Genomic DNA, 18,634 nt, shown 5'->3' on the forward strand with positions numbered 1-18,634 from the left:
TGCGCCCGCAGAGTATTTTACGGCCACATATGGGGTATTTCTGTACTCAGGAGAAATTGCGTTACAAATTTTGGGGGTCTTTTTTTCCTTTTACCTCTTGTGAAAATAAAAAGTAAAGGGCAACACCAACATGTTAGTGTAAAAATATATATATTTTTTTACACTAACAGGCTGGTGTAGACCCCAACTTTTCCTTTTCATAAGGGGTAAAAGGAGAAAAAGCCCCCCAAAATTTGTAGTGCAATTTCTCCCGAGTACCGAAATACCCCATATGTGGCCCTAAACTGTTTCCTTGAAATACGACAGGGCTCCAAAGTGAGAGAGCGCCATGCGCATTTGAGGACTAAATTAGGGATTGCACAGGGGTGGACATGTGGGTATTCTACGCCAGTGATTCCCAAACAGGAAACAGGGTGCCTCCAGCTGTTGCTAAACTCCCAGCATGCCTGGACAGTCAGTGGCTGTCCGGAAATGCTGGGTGTTGTTGTTTTGCAACAGCTGGAGGCTCCGTTTTGGAAACACTGCCGTACAATACGTTTTTCATTTTTATTGGGGGGGGGGGGGGGACAGTGTAAGGGGGTGTATATGTAGTATTTTACTCTTTATTAGGTGTTAGTGTAGTGTTTTTAGGGTACATTCACACTGGCGGGTTACGGTGAGTTTCCCGCTAGGAATTTGCGCTGCGGCAAAAATTTGCTGCAGCTCATACTTGACGCAGGAAACTTGCTGTAAACCCGCCCGTGTGAATGTACCCTGTACGTTCACATGGGGGCGGCAAACCTCCAGCTGTTTCAAAACTACAACTCCCAGCATGCACGGTCTGTCAGTACATGCTGGGAGTTGTAGTTTTTCAACAGCTGGAGGCACACTGGTTGGAAAACCTTCAGTTAGGTTCTGTTACCTAACTCAGTATTTTCCAACCAGTGTGCCTCCAGCTGTTGCAAAACTACAACTCCCAGCATGCACGGTCTGTCAGTACATGCTGGGAGTTGTAGTTTTGAAACAGCTGGAGGCACACTGGTTGGAAAACCTTCAGTTAGGTTCTGTTACTTAACTCAGTATTTTCCAACCAGTGAGCCTCCAGCTGTTTCAAAACTACAACTCCCAGCATGCACGGTCTGTGAGTACATGCTGGGAGTTGTAGTTTTGAAACAGCTGGAGGCACACTGGTTGGAAAATACTGAGTTAGGTTCTGTTACCTAACTCAGTATTTTCCAACCAGTGTGCCTCCAGCTGTTGCAAAACTACAATTCCCGGCATGACTGATCACAGAAGGGCATGCTGGGAGATGTAGTTATGCAACAGCTGGAGGTACGCAACTACAACTCCCAGCATGCCGAGACAGCTGTTTTCTGTGTGGGCATGCTGGAATTTGTAGTTTTGCAACATCTGGAGTGCTACAATTTAGAGACCACTGAACAGTGATCTTCAATCTGTGGACCTCCAGATGTTGCAAAACTACAACTCCCAGCATGCCCAGACAGCAAACAGCTGTGTGGGCATGCTAGGAGTTGTAGTTTTGCAAGATCTAGAGGGCAGTATAGAGATCACTGTGCAGTGGTCTCTAAACTGCAGACCTCCAGCTGTTGCAAAACTACAAATTCCAGCATGCCCACACAGCAAACAGCTGTCTGGGCATGCTGGGAGTTGTAGTTTTTCAACATCTGGAGGGCTACAGTCTAGAGCCCACTATAGTGGTCTCAAACTGTAGCCCTCTAGATGTTGCTATGCAACTACTCACCGGCTTCCGTCGCATCCGGGAGCCGTCCTCTTCTGCCGCACGCCGCCGCAGATCTCCGTCGCCGCCCGCCGATCCTCGTCGCTCCGCTGCCTCGGCGCCGCTCCTCTTCGTTTTCCCCGTTCTGCCCCGCCTATTGTGGGAGGGCAGGACGGGGAAAACAAAAGTAAACCCCTCCGCCCCTGATCTGCTATTGGTGGTCGCGTCTAGACCACCAATAGCAGAGATAGGAGGGGTGGCACCCGTGCCACCTCACTCCTATCACTACAGGGGGATCGTGGGTGTCTTAGACACCCGCGATCCCCCTTCTATTCCGGGTCACCGGGTCTATGACCCGTAATGACCCGGAATCGGCGCAAATCGCAAGTGTGAATTCACTTGCGATTTGCGCCAATCGCCGACATGGGGGGGTCTAATGACCCCCCTGGGCATCTGCGCGTGGCGGGGACCGAAATTCGTCCTTAAGTACCAGGACGCAAGGGCGTATGCATACGCCCTTCGTCCCCAACAGGTTAAACATTAAAACAATGTTAACTTAGAGTAACAAATTGGGTTTAAATAGAAAATCCTTATTTGACACAAAAAGCTTTAGGAATCTATGATTCTAGGCGCAAGATGTTCTGCCTAATCCTGCTGCTTTAAAACTAGTAGCCGTCGCTATTTGATTAGTGTCATGCATCTGTTGGCTTCATGGAGGAATACGTCAGCCTTTGGAACGGAATATACTTATTCAGGTTGGAGAGACTGCCAAAAGGTAAGTGTTTTAAAAGTAAAATCATAAACTATTATGGCAGTTAAGACAGTGACAGTAAAGGTGACTTTAATAAATTTGAAGTTCTTAGTGTTAGATCATTACAGCAGCCGGACGAGCGACAAAACTAACAATCTGCATGCTAGTAAAGAGGTACAAAAAAACCAAAAAAAATAAATAAAAAAACTCCATAGACTACTAAATACCTAAAAGCACATACTGATATTACAGACCATGGATGTGCTGAATAGTATCTTAACATACCTTTATAGTGGTTGTTTTTTGTTTTTTATTCTTTTTTGTTGTTACCTCTTCAGGACTATACCAATTTTGGCCTTAAAGGGGTACTCCGGTGAAAACCTTTATTCTTTTAAATCAACTGGTGGCAGAAAGTTAAACATATTTGTAAATTACTTCTATTAAAAAATCTTAATCCTTCCAGTACTTATTAGCTGCTGAATGCTACAGAGGAATTTCCTTTCTTTTTGGAACACTGATGACATCACGAGCACAGTGCTCTCTGCTGACATCTCTGTCCATTTTAGCAACCATGCGTAGCAGATGTATGCTAAGGGCAGCATGGTGGCTCAGTGGTTAGCACTGCTGCCTTGCAGTGCTGGGGACTTGGGTTCAAATCCCACTAAGGGCAACAATAAATAAAGCGTTATTATTTTTATAATAACGTCAGCAGAGAGCACTGTGCTCATGATGTCATCAGAGAGCATTCCAAAAAGAAAATAATTTCCTCTGTAGTATTCAGCAGCTAATAAGTACAGGAAGGATTAAGATTTTTTAATAGAAGTTATTTACAAATATGTTTAACTTTCTGCCACCAGTTGATTTAAAAGAAAAAAGGTTTTCACCGGAGCACCCCTTTAAATTGTACCTCCAATGATAGCCCCAGCAGTAGAATACCAGTTCAAAAAGTTATGCTAAACATAAAGGTCAAACAGATCCTGCTGCTGGGACCATCAAATTTTTTTTTTAAATCAACTGGTGCAAGAAAGTTATACAGGTTTGTAAATTACGTCTATTTAAAAATCTTAATCCTTCCAGTACTTATCAGCTGCTCTATATTACAGAGGAAATTGTGTAGTTATTTTTAGACTGACCACATTTCTACCACCTCAGTCAGGAACTTTCCAGAACAGGAGCAAATCCCCATAGCAAACCTATCCTGCTCAGGAAAGTCCTTGACATGGACAGAGGTGTCAGCAGTGCTCATATAGGTCTGAAGGCATAACATTTAAAGTGTTAGGATTAGGAATAGACAAAAGTTCAAAATAAAAAATCCTGTGGTCCTTAAGGGGTTAAGGACCAAAACCCATTTTCAAATCTATATAATATATATTTTTAAAATCTGACCAGTCTCACTTTGTGTTGTAATAACTTTGGGATGCTTTAACCCCTTAAGGACGCAGCCCTTTTTCACCTTAAGGACTGAGCCCTTTTTCGCAATTCTGACCACCGTCGCTTTACGAATTAATAAGTCGAAAACGCTTTTACCGAATATTCTGATTCTGAGATTGTTTTTCCGTGACATATTCTACTTTATTTTGGTGGTAAATTTTTTTTGGTGCACAATTTGGTGAAAAATGTGAAAAGATTAGCATTTTCAAGAAAGATCATGCCAATATGTCTAATTTGTGTTGCAGTCATTTGGTAAATGTCCTTTTACTTTTTTAAGATATTAGAAAGTTTAGAAGTTTAGCAGCAATTTTCCAAATTTTCAAAACAAAATTCAAAATTCAAATTTTTTAATGACCAGTTTAGTTCTGAATTTTAGCAGCCTGCATGCTAGAAACCCCCATAAATCACCCTATGTTAAAAGTAATACCCCTCAAAGTATTCCAATTGATATTCAAGAAATATATTAACCCATAAGGTGTTTCAAAGAAAATAAAGCAAAGTGGAGTATAATAAAAACAATTGTTTTATGTATATATATATATATATATATATATATATATATATATATCAGTGAATAAGAAAAAAAGGGATAGCACTACTTGCGATTATTCAGCAATGACAGGGTTAAGATCCAGTCATACAGCTTAAATGGAGGAAGGTCTGATTAGGCCGTCAGATATGATGGTGCTGGGAAAATCCGAACATAGGGAAAATCAATGTGCATAGAAGATAAGCTCAAAGCAAAATATCCGCACTCACCATTAAGTTAACGGCAATCGGCTCCAGACATGTGATAGTTAGACCAGCGGAACGGGGACCATGCTGTACGGGTGCTCAGGAGTGAGGCAATGCCTCACTCCTGAGCGCCCGTAGAGCTTGGTCCCCGTTCCGCTGGTCTAACTACCACATGTCTGAAGCCGGTTGCCGTTAACTTAATGGTGAGTGCGGATATTTTGCCTTTGAGCTTATCTTCTATGCATATATACATATATTTAAAAAATTTTAGACATAAAGAAGCACCTAGAACATTTTGAGGCCTTCTTTAATTTAGGATATTTTGTCGACATTGTATCAAGTTGCAGAGGCCTTGGATGCCAAAACTCAACTCCTTCAGCTCTGCTCCTGCCAGTTGCAGCGGAAGTCTGACCTGCTGAGCCAGTATTGTCAATGGACATAAATGGACATACAGTTACATACATTGGTGGAAACAAGCTAAACAAAGCCCCCTACAAACCCTCTACATACCAGCTACATAGAGAGACCCAAAATTATATATCATATTATATACTAAATAGTTATATATTATCTATCTATGAATATGAATTATATTTAAAAACAAATTTTGTGGTATTCTTTTCCTGCATAAGAACAAATTGACTAAAACAAATTTTGATGATTGTTTGCACAAACCTGTATTCACATGAATCTCAAATGTAATCATCCCATAGAACTTTCCAGTCCTTACTAAGGACATGCAAGCTACTCTACCACCTCTGTAATATTACCTTATCATCTCTGAGTGGTGGTGATCGCTTCACAAGAGGCTCTTTATTTCTTCTGATGCCTAAAAGGGCCTCAGTTCTAGACCAGTGCTTATGGCTATCATGTCTCCTGCACCCTGCAATAGGAAACTGCTGATCAACATTTGCAATGCAGCTGGGCAACTTTTGGGGCAGTAGCCATTAAGTGGGGGGGAAGCTGAACTTTTGCACCAGGAATAGCTACATTCCTAAGGGTATTAAAGGGGTACTCTACTGTCAGGCCCAAGGCCTGATTATTAAAATCCTATATGTGTATTATAATTGTAACTGTGTGTAATGTATTATCCAAGACATGGGTGAGGGGTCATTCAGACGGTGTATCCTTTTTGTGTATTGCATTTTATTGGGGGTCTGGCTGTTTGTTTGTATCTCCTTTAAAGTCAGAGGCCCTTTGAAGCAGCAGGATGGTCCCATCATATAATCAACCAGATAAGAGAGCCAGGAACAGAGATGCCCCCCTGGTGGGATCAGAGGGGAGGGGGGAATGGAGTTTCCCTCCAAAAAGGCAGATATATTATACTTCACAATGCTAGACTCAGGGTGTTCAAGGCTGTGTCAAAAGCTGACAAGAGCTGGACTCTCACTGACAAGGACGGCTATACCATCATGCTGTAAGAACTTCATCTTTTGTTTTCTGAACTTGCCTTGCTAAACTCTTTCATATTTTTGTAACTGTATGTCATTTGTCTATTTTTATATATATATATATATATAGCACTGTGATACCTTTTATCAGATTAAATGTTTAATTAATCAGCCCTGGTCTTTGATCTCTAAATATAGTAGCTCACCTTGGCTGGACAGATAGGGTGTGATCGTGACATCTACCCCTAGACATCTTTTCCTCTATCCAAAGGATTTCTAGGGTCCTGCCACTAGAAACCCCCGCAATCTCGGCTGTGGCACCCCAGACATCCGGTGCATGGAGCAAACTTCGCTCAGTGACTGATGACTGGCGATGTGGGGCGGATGCTCATGGTGTCACGGCCGCGCTTGTGATGTCACGGACATGCCTCCACAATGCATGTTTAAGGGAGGGGGCATGATGGCCGTCATACCCCTCCTATAGACTTGCATTAAGGGGGCATGGCCGTGACATCACGAGCGTGGGCGTAATGTCACAAGCCTCCGGCACTGCACCCGACACTCTAAACGAACGCCGGGTGCAGCAGGGAGATCGCGGGGGAGTGCTTGGCTGTGATGTCACAAGCGGGGAGCAGCTGTGATCTCAAGAGCCTCCAGCATTGAACGCTCGCAGTGGTCCCCAGCATATCCCTTTAATATCTAACTGGAGATTTAATAATCTATATACACTGTATATTTCCATTTTACATATTACTTGATTTTACACTTTATTTGAGTATATAAATAACTTTTGGTACTCACAAGTTGGCACGGTAAGTAAGTAAGTAAGTTAGTAAAACCAAGTCATTTACTAGATTGACTGGAGATCTAAAAAGCTTCAATAGGAACATTATGGCACCGAGCTCTCATATTATCCTCACCCTCCAGATGATACATTTGAATTGAAGAATCTACAGGATTAACACAGCAAATATATTTTTTTCTGAAAGAATTGAAAAAAAAAAATCTTACTGAAAATGTAAAGGTTTATTATTGTACATTATTTGTTACAATCAGGTTGGTACAGCACAACTTTTTTGCCAGTGGCGTATTCCTTGACTCACTGCCAGCTTGTCCAACAGTGTAAAATATATCACACCCCAAGCTATTTATCAAGCACAAATTTCCATAAGCTGCAAATCATACACAAGAGCTAAAAGAAACACTCAAGAAATATGTTAAACAGCTGAAGCTTTGAATAGCACAATACCTTATATATGTTATGATTGTATTTGTGTTATTTTTAGAACACTGTTAGTTTCATTACCACAATTTTTTTTTATTGTTTACGTTTTTAATAGAGATAAGCACATTTTTGGAAAATTCAATTCGGCTGATTCACCGAATTTCTAGAACAAATTTGGTTCGGTCCGAATTTATTTGCGGTGAATGGCTATTAAAAATGGCTATTTTGGGCTACAGAGAGCCTCAATATGGGTGTAGAACACTTTGCCTTGACGTAACACGCCTAAGGAGTGTGCTGTGTTAGTGAAATAATACTGTTATTCAGTATGACATGCAGATTGTTTTGAAAATGTCCTTCATGCCATGAGAATGTAGCGACAAGAGTTGCCTTCCATTCAGTACTTCTTAGCTGGCTTTTATGGATCAAAATTAATTATTTAAATTCTATAAAATTTTATTTTAGATTTTACAAGCCACTTTTCTACAATTATAAAACGAAACCCCATTTTGGCCTTAAGGACTCAGAAAATAAATTTTTTACGTTTTTGTTTTTTCCTCCTCGCCTTCTGAAAATCATAGCTCTTTTATATTTTCATCCACAGACAAGAATGAGGGCTTGTTTTTTGCATGACCAGTTGTCCTTTGTAATGATATCACTCATTTTACCATAAAATGTATGGCGCAACCAAAAATACTATTCGTGTTGGGAAATTGAAAAGAAAAACGCAATTCTGGAAATTTTTGAGGAGACCATTATAGTGGCTGAATGACACAGCCTGGAGGTGGTGGAAGCATGAGGAGACCATATAGTGGCTGAATGACACAGCGTGGAGGTAGCAGAAGCATGAGGAGACCATACAGTGGCTGAATGACACAGCCTGGAGGGGGTGTAAGAACGAGGAGACCATATAGTGTCTGAATGACACAGCGAGGAGGTGGCGGAAGCATGAGGAGAACATATAGTAGCTGAATGACACAGCATGGAGGTGGCGGCAGCATGAGGAGACCATATAGTAGCTGAATGACACAGCCTGGAGGTGGCAAAGCATGAGGAGACCATATAGTGGCTGAATTACACAGCCTGGAGGTGGCAGAAGCATGAGGAGACCATATAGTTGCTGAATGACACAGCATGGAGATGGCAGCAGCATGAGGAGACCATATAGGGGCTGAATGACACAGCCTTGGGGTGGCGGAAGCATGAGAAGGCCATATAGTGTCAGAATGACCCAGCATGGAGGAGGCGGAAGCATGAGGAGACCATATAGTGTCTGAATGACCCAGCGTGGAGGTGGCGGTAGAATGAGGAGACCATATATTTACATTTTTGATTTTTCCTCCTTGCCTTCTAAAAATCATAACTCTTTTATATTTTAATCCACAGACGAATATGAGGGCTTGTTTTTGCACGACCAGTTGTCCTGTGCAATGACATCACTTATTTTACCACAAAATGTATGGTGCAACCAAAAAAATACTATTTGTGTGTGGAAATTGAAAAGAAAGCCGCAATTCTGCAAATTTTTTAGGAGACCATATAGTGGCTGGATAACACAGCATGGAGGTGGTGGAAGCATGAGGAGACCATATAGTGGCTGAATGACACAGCAGGGAGGTGGCGGAAGCATGAGGAGACCATATGGTGGCTGAATTACACACCGTGGAGGTGGTGGAAGCATGAGGAGACCATATAGTGGCTGAATGAGGCAGTGTGGAGCTGGCGAGAGCATGAGGAGACCATATATTGGCTGTATTACACAAAGTGGAGGTGGCAGCAGCATGTAGAGACAATATAGTGGCTGAAGGACACAGCCTCAAGGTGGCGGAAGCATGAGGAGACCATATAGTGGCTGAAAGACACAGCACGGAGGTGGCAGCAGCATGAGGAGACCATATAGTGGATGAATGACACAGCCTGAAGGTGGAGGAAGCATGAGGAGACCATATAGTGTCTGAATGACACAGCCTCGAGGTGTCAGAAGCATGAGGGGACCATATAGTGGCTGAATGACACAGCATGGAGGTGGCAGAAGCATGAGGAGACCATATAGTGGCTGAATGACACAGCGTGGAGGTGACAGCAACATGAGAACAAATAGTCCCTGAATGACACAGCCTGGAGGTGGTGAAGCATGAGGAGACCATATAGTGTCTGAATGACACAGCCTCGAGGTGTCAGAAGCATGAGGGGACCATATAGTGGCTGAATGACACAGCATGGAGGTGGCAGAAGCATGAGGAGACCATATAGTGGCTGAATGACACAGCGTGGAGGTGACAGCAACATGAGAACAAATAGTCCCTGAATGACACAGCCTGGAGGTGGTGAAGCATGAGGAGATCATATAGTGGCTGAATGACACAGCCTGGAGGTGGTGGAAGCATGAAAAGACCATATAGTTGCTGAATGACACTGCGTGGAAGTGACGGAAGCATGAGGAGACCATATGGGGGCTGAATGACACAGAATGGAGATGGCGGCAGCATGGGGAGACCATATAGGGGCTGAATGACACAGCCTAGAGGTGGTGGAAGCATGAGAAGACCATACAGTGTCTGAATGACTCAGCGTGGAGGTGGCAGAAGCATGAGGAGACCATATAGTGTCTGAATGACCCAGCCTGGTGGTGTCGGCAGCATGAGAAGACCATATAGTGGCTGAATGACACAGCCTGGAGGTGGCGAAGCATGAGTAGACCATATAGTGGCTGAATGACACAGCATGGAGGTGGTGGCAGCATGAGGAGACCATATAGTAGCTGAATTACACAGCCTGGAGGTGGCGGAAGCATGAGGAGACCATATAGTTGCTGAATGACACAGCGTGTAAGTGGCGGAAGCATGAGGAGACCATATGGGGGCTGAATGACACAGCATGGAGATGGCGGCAGCATGAGGAGACTATATATGGGCTGAATGACACAGCCTGGAGGTGGCGGAAGCATGAGGAGACCAAATAGTGTCTGAATGACCCAGCGTGGAGGTAGCGGCAGCATGAAGAGACCATATGGTGGCTGAATTACACAGCAGGGAGGTGGCGGAAGCATGAGGAGACCATATGGTGGCTGAATTACACACCGTGGAGGTGGTGGAAGCATGAGGAGACCATATAGTGGCTGAATTACACACCGTGGAGGTGGTGGAATCATGAGGAGACCATATAGTGGCTGAATGAGGCAGTGTGGAGCTGGCGAGAGCATGAGGAGACCATATATTGGCTGTATTACACAAAGTGGAGGTGGCAGCAGCATGTAGAGACAATATAGTGGCTGAAGGACACAGCCTCAAGGTGGCGGAAGCATGAGGAGACCATATAGTGGCTGAAAGACACAGCACGGAGGTGGCAGCAGCATGAGGAGACCATATAGTGGATGAATGACACAGCCTGAAGGTGGAGGAAGCATGAGGAGACCATATAGTGTCTGAATGACACAGCCTCGAGGTGTCAGAAGCATGAGGGGACCATATAGTGGCTGAATGACACAGCATGGAGGTGGCAGAAGCATGAGGAGACCATATAGTGGCTGAATGACACAGCGTGGAGGTGACAGCAACATGAGAACAAATAGTCCCTGAATGACACAGCCTGGAGGTGGTGAAGCATGAGGAGATCATATAGTGGCTGAATGACACAGCCTGGAGGTGGCGGAAGCATGAAAAGACCATATAGTTGCTGAATGACACTGCGTGGAAGTGACGGAAGCATGAGGAGACCATATGGGGGCTGAATGACACAGAATGGAGATGGCGGCAGCATGGGGAGACCATATAGGGGCTGAATGACACAGCCTAGAGGTGGTGGAAGCATGAGAAGACCATACAGTGTCTGAATGACTCAGCGTGGAGGTGGCAGAAGCATGAGGAGACCATATAGTGTCTGAATGACCCAGCCTGGTGGTGTCGGCAGCATGAGGAGACCATATAGTGGCTGAATGACACAGCCTGGAGGTGGCGAAGCATGAGTAGACCATATAGTGGCTGAATGACACAGCATGGAGGTGGTGGCAGCATGAGGAGACCATATAGTAGCTGAATTACACAGCCTGGAGGTGGCGGAAGCATGAGGAGACCATATAGTTGCTGAATGACACAGCGTGTAAGTGGCGGAAGCATGAGGAGACCATATGGGGGCTGAATGACACAGCATGGAGATGGCGGCAGCATGAGGAGACTATATATGGGCTGAATGACACAGCCTGGAGGTGGCGGAAGCATGAGAAGACCATATAGTGTCTGAATGACCCAGCATGGAGGTGGCGGAAGCATGAGGAGACCAAATAGTGTCTGAATGACCCAGCGTGGAGGTAGCGGCAGCATGAAGAGACCATATGGTGGCTGAATGACACAGCATGGAAGTTGCGGCAGCATTAGGAGACCATATATTTATGTTTTTGTTTTTTCCTCCTCGCCTTCTAAAAATCATAACTCTTATATTTTCATCCACAGACCAGTATGAGGGCTTGTTTTTTGCGTGACCAGTTGTCCTTTGTAATGACATCCCTTATGTTACCACAAAATGTATGGTGCAACCAAAAAAATACTATTTGTGTGTGGAAATTGAAAAGAAAACTTTTTCGGAGACCGTATAGTGGCTGGATGACACAGCATGGAGGTGGTGGAAGCATGAGGAGACCATATAGTGGCTGAATGACACAGCATGGAGGGGGCGGCAGCATGAAGAGACCATATAGTGGCTGAATGACATAGCATGGAGGTGGTGGAAGCTTGAGGAGACCATATGGTGGCTGAAAGACACAGCGGGGAGGTGGTGGAAGCATGAGGAGACCATATAGTGGCTGAATAACAATGCGTGGAGGTGGTGGAAGCATGAGGAGACCATATTGTGGCTGAATGACACAGTGTGGAGGAGGCGAGAGCATGCGGAGACCATATATTGGCTGTATTACACAGAGTGGAGGTGGCAGCAGCATGTGGAGACCATATAGTGGCTGAAGGACACAGCCTAGAGGTGGCAGAAGCATGAGGAAACCATATAGTGGCTGATTTAAACAGTCTTGAGGTAGCAGCAGCATGAGACCCTATAGTGGCTGAATGACACAGCCTGGAGGTGGCGGAAGCATGAGGTGGCGCAACCAAAAATATACTATTTGTGTGTGGAAATGGAAAAGAAAACCACAATTCTGCAAATTTTTGAGGAGACTGTATAGTGGCTGGATGACACAGCGTGGAGGTGGTGGAAGCATGAGGAGAATATATAGTGGCTGAATGACACAGCGTGGAGGGGGCGGCAGAATGAAGAGACCATATAGTGGCTGAATAGCACAGTGTGGCCGTGGCGAGAGCATGAGGAGACCATATACAGTGGGGATCAAAAGTTTCGGCACCCATGATAAAAAATTTTATTAATATGCATAAAGAAGCCAAGAAAAGATGGAAAAATCTCCAAATGGCATCAAATTGCAGATTGAACATTTTTACAATATGTCAACAAAAATTAGATTTTATTTCCATCATTTACACTTTCAAAATAACAGAAAACAAAAAAATGTCACCTGCAAAAGTTTGGGCACCCTGCAGAGTTAATATCTTGTACTGCCCCCTTTGGCAAGTATCACAGCTTGTAAATGCTTTTTGTAGCCAGCCAAGAGTCTTTCAATTCTTGTTTGAGGTATCTTTGCCCATTCTTCCTTACAAAAGTCTTCTAGTTCTTTGAGATTTCTGGGCTGTCTGTCACGCACTGCTCTTTTAAGGTCTATCCATAGATTTTCAATTATTTTGATGTCAGGAGTAGAGATGAGCGAATTGAAGTTGACGAACCCGAATTTGTTACGAATTTCATGAAAAATTTGCAACGAATATGAATATCACCGCGATTCTATCGCATGAATCGCTTCATTAAACTCCATTTTACAGCGTTCCAGGCTATTGGGGACCTAAGATGGCGGATCCACATGTGAGTACATGGGGCAGGGGATTATGGGAGGGCGGGAAACAGCGGCGGGAATGAAGGTAGGCGGGCTGACCCTAAACCACAAGTGAGATGCAGTGTTCACTGACCCCTGTGATGTCACAGCCCCTATATAATCGGCGGCCATCTTGACTCTCTTCATTTCATCTATGCACTCAGATGGAGAGGACGGGACTGTGTGTGTGTGAATAGCTCATACCACAGCGTTACACTGCAACTGCTAGTCACATCAGCATTAGGGAAAGGCAGGAGTGCAGAGTGCTGTTATGTTACACTGAGAAGGATCATTGATTGCTAAACCTCCTATTCACGTTATTGAGCATTGCAGCAGAGAGGGGCAGATATACTGCAGTACGCAAATTTGTATGGTGATCCCTCTATGACTTTTGTGCAACTTTAAAAGGTGTGACTTTTTAATAATGCTGTACGCAGTCAGTTTCTAAGAGGACTGGTGTGGAATTGCACCTCAGTTAGCGCAGTTGTGTCAAACGATGCGACAAACTGAAGAGTCGCAAATCGTAAATTCTTGACCAATGCATTATTTCAATTGAAATCATGACTTTCAACGTCACTTGTTCTATTTGGTTTGGCACAAAACATTGTCACAAAAACAACTGCGCCAAAAAAGAGCAACTAATCACAGACAAAATAATGGAGTAAAAGGTTTCATAAATACCCCTTATAGTGTTCTCTTCATATGTGGCAGACAGAACTTTGGACCCCTTCAAGCACCAAGGCCCATGTGTGACTGCTACCAAAGCATCCCTAAAAACGATCCCTCCGTATGTATAAAGAGACCTGTGGAATTTTCTTTCCACCAGTGTTGGTTCTACAAACTGTTCTACAACTATTTCAGAATATGTAACAAATTCAGAAGCCTCGGTAATAAAACACACGTTGACAGTATAATTCATTTATTTCTGTTACTTATATAGCGCTGGCACATTCACTACTTCCAGATAAGATTGTCTTCGAAAGACATCTTGTTACATAACAGCATTAAGGAACGATGAATCCTAAGCTCCAGTAAAATACATGTTACTTTCCGCGTCTGTCTGGGAAAACAATGGGATATTTTGAATGGAGCGTAATTACTATGTCTCCGAAAATTACTGTTAACATAGCGGAGAACTAGAGTGCAAATTATCCATATCCTGTTGTGTTTCCACTGCTGGGAACAGGGCTGTGACTGTAGTAAGGAAGTGTTATCCTTATTATGACACAGACAGATATAAAAGCATACACATATTTAAGTCTATCATCTATTCTCCCATTTAATCACTTTATAATTCTTTGTCTTGGGCCTAGATACTGATACAAGATGCGGGCTACATTTCTTTTTTTGTTTTTGTTTTACCAGACGCCTAATTTCCGATTTTACATGCTATAATTTGCCTAGAAAGAAAATGAATGGTATTAATGTATTCACTTTGTATTGTTTCCCAATCTTTGATTATAATTACTCCACTCAGTAAAGAAATCAACTTAAGAGTGAATGTGCTACTAAAGGAAAGCAGAAAAGTTTTCACGATTTCCATAGGAGGATAGCTGTGTAAAAAAATAAACATAATTCATATTATTTATGATATAATTAACCATAAACTCTCATGATTTCCAATGTTTATAGTATCAACAATCCCAACATATTCTACTGTATATATATATATATATATATATATATATATAGTGGTCCCTCAACATACGATGGTAATTCGTTCCAAACGACCCATCATTTGTCGAATCCATCGTATGTTGAGGGATCCGTGCAATGTATAGGAAGCTGTACTCACCTGTCCCTGCCGCTCCGGACCAGGTCCTCACCGCTCCCGATGCTGTCCAAGGGGCTCCCAATGCTGTCCCGCTGCTTTGGTGTCTTCTTCGGGATCCTCCGGTGTCTTGCGCATCTTCTGCAGGGTCCGGACCTCGCTTTCTGATGACGTTATTACGCTGCTGCGACGGCGCAGCGTGCGTAGTGATGTAATAACAACGCCATAAAGCGAAGCCCAGACCCTGGAGAAGATGCAGAAGACGCTGGAGGATCGTGAAGTGGACCCGGAGCAGCAGGACTAGGTAAGTGAACCTGCCCGGGATGCTTAAACTGCTATCCGACAGCAGCTTAAGCATTTTGCGCTGACAGATAGCAGTTAATGCGATGGCCCCGACATATAAAAGCATCGTATGTCGATGCTGACATCGACATGCGATGGCCTCTGAGAGGCCATTGTATGTTGATTTTATCATATGTTGGGGCCATCGCAGGTCGGGGGGTTACTGTATATATATATATATATATATATATATATATATAGGTACAACAGCACTCTAGATGAAAAAATGTGCAAACAGCAGGGTGCAGGCAACTAAAAAAGGATCAGTCCATAGGTCCCTCCAATTCCATAAAAATAATAGATAGTGCAGCACTCCATGTAGTGAAAAAACTGTGAATTTATTTCATCAAAAAAGTGTAACAAAGAGCAGCGACGTTTCGATCCTCTCCAGGATCTTTCTCAAGCCCATAGGGGCCGGAAGAAGCGCGAAACTTTGCCGGCAGTCGCCTCCACTCTGAGCGCCCTGCTCTCAGCCTGAAGTCGGATCTATCCAAAATGCCATAGAAGTCGGTCTGCTGTTTCCTCGCCGTGAGTGCGGGTACCTTTTTGTCTTTCTATGTATGCTATTGAGTGACTTCCAGTTTCTTGGTTCCCAGCACCTCCGGACCCATAGTCATCAGGACTCCGCATTGCCACAATGACAGAATGCTAGCCTCCACAATATAAGCTGACATAATTGGTCTTTCTCCACAGCAGTGCCCTCTAGCTTGTGTTAGTTAGTATGTCTATGTGAACCTATATTTTCCCAATGCATAATTTTACATCAAAATTATTTGATGCATTTAGAAAATGAATTTTTAAAATAAATAGCTGAGACTCTTCTTCTAAGACATTATCACAGCTGGGGACCCAGACAACGGTCATGAGAGAATAGTAAAAAGCATAAGAGTAAGCCCCTATGAGGCACTACCTGTGCTCACGTACATTCTTTCTTAAACAGGCAAAGTTAAATAGGAGCTAGTCATTCCGATATAAAAAGCAGCTTTGATGTCTGACAGATCACAATGTTATGTGAAAGTCCTTTAGTGTTGAGATGCGTCCATAATAACAAAACATCACGTTTCACTTCTAAACTTCCAGGCCCAGTGAATTATGGTTCCATTTCCAAATTAACTATCTCGGAGGACACAAAGGAACCATGTTTACATTTGTCACCACTATTAGGCGATGATGACATCTCCTTTAGCCTTTGTTTGCTTATGTTGGGCTTAAGGCTTATGTTAAAATTGGTACATAAGTATAGAATAGTTTCCAACACAGGAAAAATGAAGTTTGGAAGAGAGGTCAGCTTTAAGGATTTCTCTTAATTGTCGCTCCTATAATCCCGAGGCTTGGAATGCTTTCAATCTACAGACAGCGCCTGGTGCTTGGGAGACAATCACAGGTATGATTCTAAGCTCCTGAAATTTTTGGTGATAAACATTGAGAAATCCACTTCACTCAGGCAGACACTTTGCATAAAGGAACGAAGGGAACAAGAGAAAATATTTTTATATCATTAAAACTTTGACGGCCAATGACAAGCCTGTATGAATGGAAAGACACGCTGGAACTTGTAGTTTTATATTTACTTATTTATACATTTAGAGATTTCTTGTTAACGTATCTAACAGTTTATCACAGGGTGTAGCTGAGGTGAGTTACAATATATATAGTAACTAGTATTTATATATCTATGGTAGCTGGCAGGGACGTAGCTTGACGATTCAAGGCGCCTATGGAAAACCTGAAACAGAAAACCTACTGTGTGTCATTTATAAAACGTCCTTCTTATTGGGCCCTCTGCCTATAAAGCTACACCTTTGCAACCAATTATTTTGTATCGCTAAAATGCATCTACCGTATTTTTAGTCCTATAGGACGCACCGGCGTATAAGACGCACCCTATTTATAGGTGCAAAATCTAAAAAAATAAAGATTTTGAACCCAATAGTGGTCTTCAACCTGCGGACCTACAGATGTTGCAAAACTACAACTCCCAGCATGCCCGGACAGCCGTTGGCTGTCCGGGCATGCTGGGAGTTGTAGTTTTGCAACATCTGGAGGTCCACAGATTGAAGACCACTGCAGGAGGAGGTAATACTCACGTGTCCCCGCCGCTCCGGACCCGTCACCGCTGCCCTGGATGTCGCTCCATCACTGTCACCGTGTCCCCGTCGCTCCGGAACGTCTCTGCTGCCGGCCGGGTATCCTCGCTCTCCGTCGCCGCCATCACGTCGTTACGCACGCCGACGCACGTACGCGATGACGTGATGACGAGGAAGGAAAGCGCCGGCCATACAGGGGATCCCTGAACGGAGAAGACACCGAGGAGGCAGGTAAGGTCCCTCCCGGTGTCCTGTAAGCACTAACCCGGCTATTCAGTCGGGCTGTTCGGGACCGCCGCGGCGGTCCAGAACAGCCCGACTGAACAGCCAGGTTAGTGTCACTTTCGCTTCAGTCGCGGCGGTCAGCTTTGATCGCCGCGTCTGAAGGGTTAATACAGAGCATCACCGCGATCGGTGATGTCCTGTATTAGCCGCGGGTCCCGGCCGTTGATGGCCGCAGGGACCGCCACGATAGGCGTGTATTCGCCGTATAAGACGCACCGACTTTTCCCCCCCAGTTTTGGGGAAGAAAAAGTGCGTCTTATACGGTGAAAAATACGGTAATATGAACATTTCTAGACTAGTTTAACCCCTTCCTATCTCTTGACACCCACTTATGGCATGAGTCAGATAAAAGAGTATAGAGCAGGTTTAAGAGCCATATCTGTGATATATCCTATGGGTGTTGGCTGCAACCTTCAGCCGACACCCACCAGTAATGAACAACACAGAGATGTCACTTTGGGCTCATTTAACTGTCTAGATGCCTTTGATCAATAGCGAGCACTTCATTTAGTGATGTGGTGGTGATGTGTACTTATCAGCACCCCTGTGATGTAATCTTCGTCATGACAGCCCTAGGTCTCAGTGCCTGATGTGACTTAACAGGCCTATGGCAGGCTGTACCGGTAGAGCCCCGATAATATTACATTGCATTGATCTATCTATTATAAATGTCCCCTAGAGGACAAAAAAAGTTAAATAAAAAAAAAAGTTTTTTTTTTTTTTAAAGTAAATAAAAAAAAAATCGTTATACTTTTGGAAAGACAAAAAAAAACTAAGGTGTAAAGGTGTACTACTTTATATATGGTCACCCTCCAAATTCAAGACTTTGCTTTCAAGAAAAAGACAATCTTTTTTTTTTTTTTAAATACAGAACATTCCTTTGGATGGATCCACTTGTTTGGGAAAATGCCAATGATGCAATTTTTGAGCCAAACCAATAAGTGTATTCAAAAGGAATGGAAAATATGAAGGAAGG

General features: G+C 43.6%; 1 long non-coding RNA gene across 1 annotated transcript; it reads right to left on the reverse strand.

The window, feature by feature from the left end:
- Positions 1 to 2,770: 2,770 nt before the first annotated feature.
- On the reverse strand, positions 2,771 to 6,985 carry LOC130272525 (uncharacterized). Its single transcript, XR_008843593.1, has 3 exons — positions 6,827 to 6,985; positions 5,405 to 5,517; positions 2,771 to 2,868 (listed from the first exon to the last, which is right to left on the reverse strand). It is a non-coding gene; the product is annotated as an uncharacterized LOC130272525 (long non-coding RNA).
- Positions 6,986 to 18,634: the final 11,649 nt, after the last annotated feature.

The sequence above is a fragment of the Hyla sarda genome, chromosome 5 (assembly GCF_029499605.1).
Source record: "Hyla sarda isolate aHylSar1 chromosome 5, aHylSar1.hap1, whole genome shotgun sequence".
NCBI lineage: Eukaryota > Metazoa > Chordata > Amphibia > Anura > Hylidae > Hyla > Hyla sarda.